Source organism: Ambystoma mexicanum, chromosome 11 (assembly GCF_040938575.1).
Source record: "Ambystoma mexicanum isolate Mex_15411 chromosome 11, UKY_AmexF1_1, whole genome shotgun sequence".
Lineage (NCBI taxonomy): Eukaryota > Metazoa > Chordata > Amphibia > Caudata > Ambystomatidae > Ambystoma > Ambystoma mexicanum.
The window spans coordinates 980,721,182-980,733,863 of record NC_090934.1 but is presented as its reverse complement, the minus strand read 5'-3'; positions in this window follow the sequence as shown (position 1 = coordinate 980,733,863).

Below are 12,682 nucleotides of genomic sequence, written 5' to 3'. Positions count from 1 at the left end.
AGACTCCGAATGAGCCAGGAGGAAGCCGTAAGGGTCTTCGCTCTTCTCGGACCAGCGCCTCTTGGGAGCCTAACGGCAGGGGCGTCTGGTGGTAACAACAAGGGCTCAGCTTCCCCCAAAAGAAACAGCGCTTTCCCCGTCCACCGACACCTGCAAGGGCAGGGTAGGCTCAGGCACAAAAGGTTGGGGGAGTTGGGCCTACCAGGGCCGGTTTTAGATCAGATTCCACCCCGGGTGGAAAGCATCCTTGACTCCCCAACCCCAAAAATGACAACAGAAATTGCATGTTACAAATGTTGTGAATATGGCACTTAAATGACTAGATAAAAATGCAATACAAAATACATACATTAGATCATAGGTCACAATCTTAGAATGTTACCTGTATTATGTTTTCAAAAAGTAGCTTTTCTTGACTTTGCCCTTTTATAAGCCCGACATCAGATAGAATCAGAGACTGGCAAATGTCATTTTCAATTGATAGAACAGCCAGCTATGTCAGGCTTTCATTGTTCATTGCTGATGGGAGGTATTTTTTAATGAGCTTCAATTTGGCAAAGCTGCACTCACCACTTGCAACTGTGATGGGCAATATGTATGCATGGATTTGTCGTGTTGCACTTTTTCGATTAATTTCTATAAAACTGAGTATTCTTAAAATCCAGGCACAACCACATATTTCTACCAATCAGACATGAGCATATATGTGCTTGAGTGTCGAAGTTACATAATGGTCTCAAATGCCAGTTTCCCCACAAAGTGTTTGATCCTGGTCACATGATTTGATCTGCCAACATAAGAAGAGCCTAGAAGGTATTCAGTTAATGCTCTACCATACATGCCAACATTATCCATTCTATTCGGGAGTTGCAATTCCTGTCCTGCTTTTAACTTTGCAATCTGGGACTTGTCCAGGATTTATAATGGGGGAAACCAGGACTACAAGTACCAGAATGCGAAGTTAAACCAGGACTGGACTAACATCTGTTGAATGGAATAGAAATGTAGGCATGTATGGTGTACGCTATTCAAAACAAGGTTTATTCATGGTTTTGTGTTTCATGTATATGTTAGTGGCCAGAGGTGTTGCTGGAGGGGTGGGGGGGGCTGAAGGGGCTTTAGATCTGGGTTTTTTGGTTGTAGCCCCGGATAGAAGCTCAGGGGATACAATCAAAAGGCTTGCTAGCCCAGAGTCTCGTCAATCCCGACATTAGCATAGTCCCAGTTCTTTTCCAGACCTAGCAACACCCCTTGTCAGTGGCAATTTATAAATGCACGTCAAAATGTTATGTGGTTCTTAATTTACTGATGATATCTTGCATGCAATGTGACTGACTTCCTCTGTTGCCTCTAGTATGAAAGAATTAGGTCACTCATTGTAAGATAATTTTCTGTGATATCAATACATATACAAAATAGGGCAACCTGAATGCCCTTTGCCTCACAGCACCTGACAATACCTAGGACCACCTCTGTGTATTTCAGTGGTGATTGACATCATTTGTTAACCTTAAATTAATAGTAACAGCCAAGAAATCTTTAAAAGCCTCATTTAATTCCATTCTATGTACTACAAACTATCTGAAACCGAAATCACTGCACTTTCATGGTGTTCTTTTGATAAGTGTATACTAGGACACTGACCATAAAGAAAGATCATTAGTTAGTGTGGGTTCTTATATTACAGGTAGGATAAAGTGTCAATGAGGTGTCCCCACGCTCCCAGCAAAGGTGACAGACCATAGACCCTGGTTGTGTGTGATGGGTGGCAATGTTTTATTTCCATAGGACTGAAAATCCACAATGCACCAAACAGTAATTTCGGACCCTTGTGTGAGTTTTTTCAGGTTGAAAGCAGCAAACATTTTACGCAGTTTGGCAGGACACAAGGTACAAATGCTCTTTTTGAAATGCTAAAAGCATTTGTGAGATTTTCATTTGCAATGTACAAAACATCTTGTGAGCAAAATGTTTTTTTGGTGCTCAGTGAAGTTCCTCTTCAATTAACCACTGCCCCTTCCCTTATAATTACATAGGCTCTTCCTGGCTGCGGTTTATACAAGGAAAGCAGAGTACCTTTAATATGTATGCTATCCTTGTAAATATTAACAAAGGGTGTTAGGGCTGGGGGCATGGCAGAGCACAGCCTCCAAACACATTTCACAAGCTCATTTATAAACTCCAACAGTTGTCTCACCCTGGCCAGAGCCCTCATAATGTCCAAATTGGACTATTGGAATACTCTCTTCTTGGGCACCAGTCAAAAGAATCTTCAGAAACTTCAAGTATTACAAAACAATGCTCTCAGGGCTGCACTCAACATTCCGCATTCTAGCCACATCACACAAACTAGACAAAACGCCATTTGGCTCCCGATCCAAGAGAGGATCACCTTCCAAACACTCATGATCACCCATAAATGCCTCAATAATTCAGCGCCCAAATTTCTGATGAACAAAATCTCCAGAAGAGAATCCATGAGGCCTACCAGATCTACCTACTCCCACTGCCTAAACATACCCTTTTTTAAATTAAACAAAGCAGGGCATCCAGCTTCCCTGTGCTAGATGCCAAGACCTGGAACAAACTCCCACTTGCCCTAAAAGCTGACACTGTGTTCCTCTCTTTTTGTAACAAAACAAAATGCTGGCTATTCTCGCAACCAAATTAAACAACTTATATATCCAATCTGACCTATCGTGATCTCTAGACCCTTGCCTCCCATCTGACTATGCCTAGAGCTGACCTGGTCCCACTCTTAGGCCATCCTAAACCAGGGGCAGTTCTACTAGCTCTTATCATGAACCCAACTCGTTTGTACATGCTGTAAATCTATACATCGTGTATATATCTGTAAATATTATTGTACTGCACATTCCAATGTATAATTCTTTTTACCTGTATATATGTATAACTTTGTAACGTACCTTAAGAAAAGCACCCAGATAGCCTCGGGATCCGTGCGCTATACAATCATATAAAATAAACAAACAAACAAACAAACAAAAGCTGGCAGCATTTCTCTTATCTACATGTAAAAAGCCAAACATATATATGCGTTAATATTTTGCTTTATAATAACTAGGGCTTGCTGGGAGGTGTGCAGAGTTTAATGCTGAGCCAAGGTTTACATACAGTTAAACTTTTTGAAGGAGACGTGGCCTAGCCTTACATTACTGACCGACTGTCATCTAGGCACTCTATATCCCGGCGCCCCCACTCGACCAAAATGTGTGATCTGGGCAATATCACATCAGACTTCAAGAGGGGCAGCGTAGAGGCTCTGAGAGGGGGCAGCTTATTGGCTCAGAGGGACATTGTGCTGGCAAAAAAAGCCCCTATCAGTCTCAGACAGGGGCTGCTTGCAATTTCTTATAGGGACAACATGCAGGCTCAAAAAGGCAATGGCATTACTTCATATATTAAATTATAACCCAGAGCGGATTTACAGCGAGCAGAGCCTCTTGAGTGGCCGGCCTGATATCTTCTTTGCGCTCGATAGTTCAGTTGCATGTGGTGGGTGGGTTTAGCAGTGGGTTGCCTGCTGCCTGGTCCTCGTTGATCTTCCGGAGCCCCACCTGAACGCTGCACTGTACATGTGCTAAGAACTCGGGAGGCACAGGTGGTCAGGCCAGGCCTGTGAACTGTCTGAGTAGCAACAAATGTTGCTTTTAAGATAAAACCAACATCTGGGGCTTTCAAAGATCAGGGCCTGCATCACTGCTGACAAATGCAGTAGCACTTTGGATGGCCTTTCGTGCTACTGGTCACTGCTGCAGTGCTCAGAGTGCAAGATTTCATACCTCTTTTTATTGTACAATTACAAATAAATGATGCATGATTGGAGTCGTTCTGGCGCCCCCTCACCCCCACCAGCTGGCACCTCAGGCAGCCGCCTGCACTGCCTGATGCAAAGACCAGCCCTGGGGCCTACTATGGACTTGGTACAAAGGAATAGGGGGAAGGAGGTGGATTGGACACGGAGCAAGCGCCACACTTGCAGACTGAATTTCACTAAATGCGTGCAGTGATTCTTTTGTGTGAAAATACAAATGCGGCAAAGTTTGCCATTTTTGAAAAACAACTGTCTCATTCCAGCTCTTTTTCTGAGAAGGGAAAATAAACGGTTTTGAAAGAATGAGCAAAAAGTGGCTTGTTGGCTACGGGTACAAATGAACAAATGCAAGGGTTAACGGTATGTACAAAACAGGGACATCTTTTTTTACCTATGCACTACCTACTAAAATGCATTTTACACGAAATGCTATTTTATGTTTCTCTTAATAACAAATACAGACGTTTGTCTTCACAAAATCACAAGTCCACAGCTCATGTGTTCAATAACCGAGTCTGGAATGAACAACATCCTTGAATATTCAGGCATTACCTCAGGCTAGTACCAAAAGGCAATGCCCCAGACTGGGGCAGCCACGAACTGCCCCCAAGTGGGACATAAAAGTGCTGCCACAACGTGGGAATGAAAACCCAGCTCCAGCTTGGGACAATAACACACTGCCTGTCTACCACATTCGTGGGCAAACAAGCACTCTCAAAAGGCAGGGCAAACAAGCACTGCTCCACCGTATGGCAAACGCCATTGCTCTCAAACATTTCTTTCACAAAAGCGGGTGAAAACACCCAATTATTTTGTTTTTGGCGGGTGAGAGCCCATTGAAATTAATGGCCGTGCAGGAGGCTTGGCAGGTGAGTTAGCTCTTTACAAGGCGGTTGACACCCGCCAAAAGCGTGTGAGTTGAGAGCTATGCAAATGCACATTTGCTCATATTGGGAGAAACAAGCACTGTGACAACGAATGAGAACAGTCTGTGACAAATACACACCGATTGTCCCAGACTGTGACAAACAGGAACTGCCTCAACAACGGGAAAAACACACTGCTCCAGCTGGGCAAACAAGGACTGGTCAATTATGGAGTAAACATGCTGCCATAGAGTGGCACAAGCACTACTGGAGGGTACAGCAAACAGACTCCATGCCAGCTTCCACAAACAAAGAATAATCCAAGCATTGATCCAGCCTGGAACACACCAGCACAGACTTGGCCTATGACACAAACCTAATGTACCAGAATGAAACAGTCACTGCCCCAAGCCAGTACAAACAATCGCAGTACCAAGCCTGTGACAAATATCATGCCCCAGAATCGGGACAAACCGGCATTACCTGCTCAGCCGTCTTCCTCGACACAGTTCTTACTCTCACTATATTTAGTGAGTCTTATCCACAGGGATAGGTGATTCACAAGCCCCCTAATAATACTTTCATCCAAATGCCATGATCCCCACAAAAGAGGAAACAGTTATAATGCTAGCTAGCACTTAATACTTTCTACTATTCATAAAGCTCTAGCCCCACTTCGGCTGCGCCCCTCGCATAGCGTTCCCTCACCGCCCTGGTACTCTCTAGCCCTGCAGCAACTGAAGCAAAAACGCTGTCGCATTGAGCGGAAATGGCAATCACTTCCAATCCCAGAAACCGAATCGGCCTACGTATCTGCTAGAAACTACTATCAAAAAGCGGTTACATCTGCTAAATCTCAACACTTCGCCAACCTAATTCTTAATGCTCCTTGCTCTTCTAAAGAGCTATTTTTAGTGGCCAAAGAGTTTACTATCCCTGTCCAGCCTCCTGCTGCAGCTTCTCGCACTCAAGCTCGATGCGATCTAATAGCTTCTTTCTTTGACAAAATAAAATTCACACAATTAGAGATAACATTCGGGCCGAGAGAAGCAACATGCCTGAGATTGCTGAACTCTCTTATTCCCCAGCTCCTAAATGTTCCAATCTTTTTCAGCTAGCCCCCACCTCAGATTGCATGGTGGCCGAGGCGCTTCTGAAACTTAAATCAGCTTCTCCCATGGATCCCCTTCCTCTGTACCTCTTACAGGACCCGGCGCTGAATTTGATTCCACCTATTACCGAGGCACTTCAATTCTCATGTAGCACTGGATTCATTGCCCCTTCTATGTAACATGCAGTTGTTTCTTCACTGCTTAAGAAACCTCATTTAGACGCAGAGATTGCTGGAAATTATCGTCCCATACCTCTCCTCCCTGCTCCCATTGTCACCCCCCCAGCCTTCGACCCATTTTGAGGCCAATGACATCCTTCACCCCCTCCAGGCGGGTTTCCGTCCTGGGATGGGGACTGAATCAGTTATGGTGGCTCTCCACAACGACATTGCTCTGGCATCCGACCGTGGGGAGACGAGTGCTCTCATTCTACTCAATCTCTCTGCGGCCTTCGATACTGTTGACCACCAAAGACTGCTGCAATGTCTCCTGCAAGTCGGTGCCCCCATATATAATGTCGCCTATGCCATTTCCCAGCGACTATATGTATGGCGACATCATATATGGGGACAATGTTACCTGATACCCGTTAATGAAAGTCGTAAAGGCCTTGAGTAAGACTTTAACACTTTTCATTAATGTCACACTCCATTTTCAATCATTTGTATGGTGAAGAGGAGGGGGCGGAATGCAACTAGCATTTCTGCCGCCTCACTTCCTATCTGCTATACAAATGCTGCTGCATTTTCACCGACATACATTTTCATGCCTGTGCAAATGCTGGAGATCCCTGTGGGGTCCACCGGTTTTATGCACCAGCATAAAGCCAGTAGACCCCGTTGGCATCCATTGTACACGCTGCCTGCCATGCTTCCATGCTTGCATATCAGGCAACATGTACAATTACAATTAAACGCTTCCCGACATGCAAGCCTGTTGGCAGAATTTAATTGCAACTGTGAAGGCTGATTACCATGTGCACATGGTAAGCAGCATTTGCAGTAAAAAGTAAAGGCTGCGTGGCATACGAACATATACGTTTACTCACTTTGCACGGCGGAGTGCAAAAGTGCAGGGCAAAAGAGAGCATAAACACATGTACATCACCTTTTGCCCTGCTCATTTGCAATCTGCTGTGCAAATGACAAATTTGGCAGCAGGAACCTAGCTTCGCCTCAGTGTGAACATACCAGGTACCCGCCATCAAATTATGACCTGGAGCAACATGAGCTCCCGAGTAGTGTTGTTTTGGATCCTCCGGGTCCGTTTTTTTCCTTTTAGGCAGACACTGCTGGGTAAACCTGATCTTTCTCTCTCTCTCTTGCTTTCTCTTTCTGTATTTACAAAATACTGCTGTGGTAGCTGCAGTATAGGGTAGAGGAGGTCCCAAATAAAGCCTGCACTCCAATCGCCCATTTTGAAGTTCCAGGAACGTTCACACCGAGATATGTGACATATGATGAGCAAATAAACCAGCAGAGAGCCGCAGTGGGGATCTGCCCAGTAACTATCAGAACAGCACCTATTGAAGTACCAGTACCAAGGAAACCATGGACAGTAAGGTATCCATTGAGGAAACCCTATCAACAGATGAAGCGAAATGAAGATCGCCTAAGTACTGTCCCGGAAGAAACCAAAAAGGTCTTAATGGAAGACGAATGGTGACATCACAAAGATCCGGACAGACCCACAGATAGAAAAAATGACGACCAGAGAATGACACAAGGAGGCGAAATGCCATGAATAAGGATATCGTGAACCTAAAACAAAAGAATGATGTCCAAATGTAATAGGTTTAAGCTTTGAACAAAATGAAGATCTTGACCAAGTTTACACCTGTAAATATGCTTGGAACTGCAAGAAAGCTAAGAAAACAGTGTGGCTTGCTATGCTTAGTAGAAGAATAGTGCGGCAAGTGCCATTATGCATAATCTACCTCAAACGAAGCACAGTATTATAAGTATATTTCCACTTTGCAGAATAAGCAGAATCAACCCAGGTTACTAAAGGCCGATTGAGAAAAGATTCACCTTTAGTAAAACCAGAAGAGACGGCTGAATTGAAACTCGGCAGAAGTAACTCGTGCCAGAAAAGCCAAGGTCAGGCTCATAAAAGAGGCTAACAGTAGCAACTTCTAATTAAAACTAAGAACAGAATATCCTGCCTCTGAAAGGCCGAGATAAGAAGGCGAAGGCAGGTGGTGGGTAAAACGAAAATGAAATACACAAATTGAGAGGAAAGAAGCAAATTCATGGTGTCTGAATCACGTGACCAGCCGAGCAAGAAGAAGCAGGGTTTCACCCCTACGCTTGGCACCGGACCAGGCAGAGATATCAGAACTTTTCCACACCGAAGATGCAGTTTCGAGGCCAACCATAGTGAACTAATTGACACATAGCTATCGAGAGATGGTTGATTGTGACCATAATTGGAGAAAGGCCGGGTAACTAAGGTGCACCTCACACCTGGCTGATCATTCTGCGTGCTGCTAGGCGAAGCGGAAAAGTATACATGGGGTTGGTGCCAACCCAATCACAGTGGACCGAATAATCTAGGGTCCTATAGTTAGTAGAACCAATGAGACGTCATACTTTTAGCGACGTCTACAGTAGTCATTTTGAAGGAAGGACTTAGATGCCCACCTGACAGTGTTTATCCAATCTCCTTACTCTGTTACCATATACAGATATAGTACCTATAGTAAAGTTACCTTTTCCTATCCAATAGAAATGCTTATTAACTTTTGAGTGTTACACGTCAATTATGACAAGTTTTGAGTATAAATGTTGCAACTTGTATGAAGTTCGTTGGAGTTGAAGTGAGAAGGACGATTGCATCACTGCTGAAATTCATGACTCCCTGTTTTCTGTACTTGTCATTAAACTGGCTCCCTTTGCCAAACCATTGAGCTGTCCTTATTGATTGGTGCTTGAGTAACAAATCTGTACTCCCCATCCATCTCAAGGGTGCAGCTATCTCGTTTTAAAGTATTTCCGAGCAAACCTCGGCTCTATGGGCCGGCCGGGGGTCTCGGAATACACTTAGTAGCAGAGATTGATGGTTATCGATTATCAATTATTGATTAGAATAAGACACCCATTGACCGTCGACATGAAGTAACTCTAGGTCTTTGGCAATACCACAAGTCCTTTGCCATTCAGCTGAGTAGACCGTGAAGCTCCCCGTAGACAGTGGTAGTGTAAAAGGAGTCTGCAGACCAGGGTCTGAAGGAACCTGTGTTACCCACATAACCCCTTCCCATTCCTATGGGCAGCTGAGGGGGCGAAAAACCGAAGAAGGCAGTAACAAAGGCGGTGATCCCGAGTGTCCAAAGAGGAAAAAAAATGCGAACGTTGAGTGAAAAAGACTGAGTGTTTTGGCATGCGTGCTTTAGAACAAGTAAAGGGAAAAGGTAATGGAGGGAGAGGGGAAAAAACAAAATATAGTTAGAAGTAGAGAAGAATGTATATATCTAAGTGGAAGGGAATAATGACTTGAGAATAATTAAGCAAACAGAGAAGATACTGGGGAGGACACCCGAGAAGTGAGAGGTTACCAAGGAGGACACCCGAGAAGTGAGAGGATTCACCTTATTCCCACGCTTTTAATACAAGCGGCTAGAAAAAACGTGTACCTATAATCCCAACTAAACGGGGAACAAATAGACTACCACGGCGATTAAAGATGCAGTGAAAGGGGTGCGTTTAAACTCCATGTCGGGGTAATATTTAGATTCAGAGATACCTGTGACCGGCTGGTGTTCGTCTAGTCTGTTGAAAGTCTATCTTACATGTTATTTGTCATGACGACTCAAGTCGAAACATTTTCCTTGAAAAAAACAGATTTTAATTTTACGCGATTGAATAGCCAAGGTAATATCGCATGCAAATGGATGGTTTTTGAGTAAAATAGAAGATATAACATTTTGCAGAAAAAAGTGGGATTGGAACTTGCAGTGTTTGGTGTTCGCTCATACTGTTGGAAGTTGTTTAAGTCACGTGAAGCGTTGACAAGTGTTATATAAGGAGAAAGGGAACAGATTTAAGCATGGAAGGTATAACTCCATTGGCACATCTATGCAAACAGTTGCCGAAACATGCACCCAAACTAAAAAAATATAGTACAGAGTGGGTTAAGGGAACCGCCCACAAAATGTTTATGCTATGGCCACAAGGTGGGTCCTTATCTAAAGCTGTTTTGCAACAGATGATGACATATTTGCACGCCACATACACGGGCAAGAAGTTAGACAAACGCCTAGCTGTTCTTGAGCTTTGGAAAATGTATGAACAGGGAAAGGAATAGGAGCCGCCAATAGATTGGATACTTAATATATGCACAGAGGAGGGTGAGGCGCCTAACGCGCCACCCGCCCCGTCCGAAACAAAAGCTGATGACAATAAGGACAAAGAGTTATACGTACTGAGAGAACCTAAAGCAGCTACAGGGTATAGCAACCCGGCATATGAATCACCTACACAAAGTAGTGACGAAAATCAAGGTAAAGAAAAGGATAAGGTTATCACCTCCATAGTCCCAAGGGACAAGGAGAGACGCGATGAAGACAGGCAGGACCAGGCACAGACAAGTGCATCTCTCGACAAAGAGAGAGAGGGCAAACAATGGAAAGGAAGCAAAGATAGAACTGATGAGATAACGTTCACAAAAAACAAAATGATGATGCGAAACAAATCGGGAGGCTAGACAATGTACAGAAAAAGGAAAACGAGAAGGAATTGAGAGACTAAATAATAAGGAAAAAAGATAGACAAAGGCGAGAACAGCTATATCGCCAAGAGCAAGAAAGAAAGCTCGATCACAAACAGAGAAGCCAATGATCACGACAGATAGAAACAGCAAAGGTTAGAGGAAGAGCAAAGAATACGGTAGAAGAGAATAAAGAGACGAAGGTATGAGGAAATCTGAAGGGCAGATTAACGTAGAAGTGAAAAGAAAAAGGAAGACGATAGGGTCAGAGAAGAGGCGAGGAAGCGCAGAGAATTCGATGACGATGTAGAATGAAAGCGAAGACAGAGAGCACGTGATCTTGAATATCTGGAGGGAGAGGTTAAAAAACCAGCTCCAATAGTAGATTGGGAAGACATCAAGGAGTTCTTTCCTGCATATGTTTCAGTACCAGGCACGTCGAGGGCAAATATGGAAGATGACTTCGATACCAGAAGTATCAGAGAAACGATCTATAGAATATATGATGAAATGGGACTAGAGAAAATACCTCAAGGGGAGGGGGAAGACGAGCGCCTAGAGAGCACTCAGCTCTATGACATTGAGGATGTCTCCCAAAGCAGTGGGAATAGAGAACTATCCCTGGATAGACTAGAAATAAGTAGAAACAGAGAAGACACAAGGAGTGGAACGAGTTGGGCACAGACGATGTCTGACTCAGAAGGGGAGGAACGTGAGGAAAATGAGGAAAAGAGAAGGAGTGAAAGACAACTCCCAAGGGAAAAAGGTATACAATGGTCAGACACTAGTGAATCCATGCCAAGGGCATCAGAGTCAGCCACACAGTCAGACCGACACGAAGAAGTATCTCACGGTCAGAGGGGGGTGTCTCCACCGCCCTATGTAAGCAGGCTTAGGACGTTGCCAGGCAGGTGGCGATGCAGGAATATTACCCCTGCAATAGACAGGAGAACAATGAGAGAAGAGAAAGAGAGCTATTCAACCCAATTTCAGTTACTCGAGAAAGGAGGAGCAAGACCACAATATAATCCATGGCCACAGATGGATCGAGAAAATTGGAAAAACAAGCTTCCAATGCTGACATCGGGAGTCGGAAAGTGGATACATGAGTTAGAAAAAAATGACAGGAGGAAACACGCTAGCTATAGGGGATATTAAGGGTGTCCTAATCGCCATACTTGGTGAGAGAGCAGACGACGTGTGGACACGAGCAGGTTACCCTGGTCTGACCACAATTAATACTGTGCATGATGCAGCTCCATTTAACAACTGCAGAGCCGCAGTATGGAAAGCACTATGAGTGCTTTACCCAGACACTTCTGATATGGGAGCTATAATGACACGTAAAATTAAAGAGTCTGAGGATCCGTTACTTTACATACAGAATTTTCAAGACGCATGGGTACTCAAGACTCATGAATCTTGGACGAAATCTATACCTGTGTTCTACCATATATTGTGCCAGGGCTGCCAGAGCCAGTACAGAAACAGCTCAAGAAATTGGTAGGAGTCGAGGCTAAACCGTTGACAGAAATACAGCTGACCATCGCACACTATTGCAGGCTACTGCAAGAAAAGAATCGCAAAAAGGAAGCTACACGAAAGGGTGAGGAAGCGAAATTGGTGCAGAAGAAATTGTCAAAATATGCTCTTGAGGGAGCCATGATAACTAGCACAGCTGAATCAAGCATGAAACAGGTCAATAGCACACAACAGAATAATCAGGGCAATATTGGCTTTACCCAAGGGGAAGAGGATTTAGATGAAGGGGATGGCAAAGTAATCAGGGAGGTTTTCAGAATAATCAAGGAGGTGTCCAAAACATGCAAAATGGCAATCAAGATATGTCAAACGGGCAAATGATCCGACCACCGACAGTATGGTGGTTGTGTGGGGTGACAGGGCATTTGACGCGCACATACAGAAAACAAGGCATGGTGCAAAACGGCCAAGGTATGGGAGCAGGCATGGTGAATCCACCTGCAGCTTTACAACAGGAAGTTGCAAAAAATCACACGGTTCAACAGCAAACTCCAGGAGCTCAGCAAAGCCCACAGCCCCAACATGTGGTGAGTTTTCCACAAGGGCAGTCCCAACAATCACTGCTACAATTGTCACAGACAGTGAGCACAGGACAGACCCTGAACCCTGGAATGGGAAGT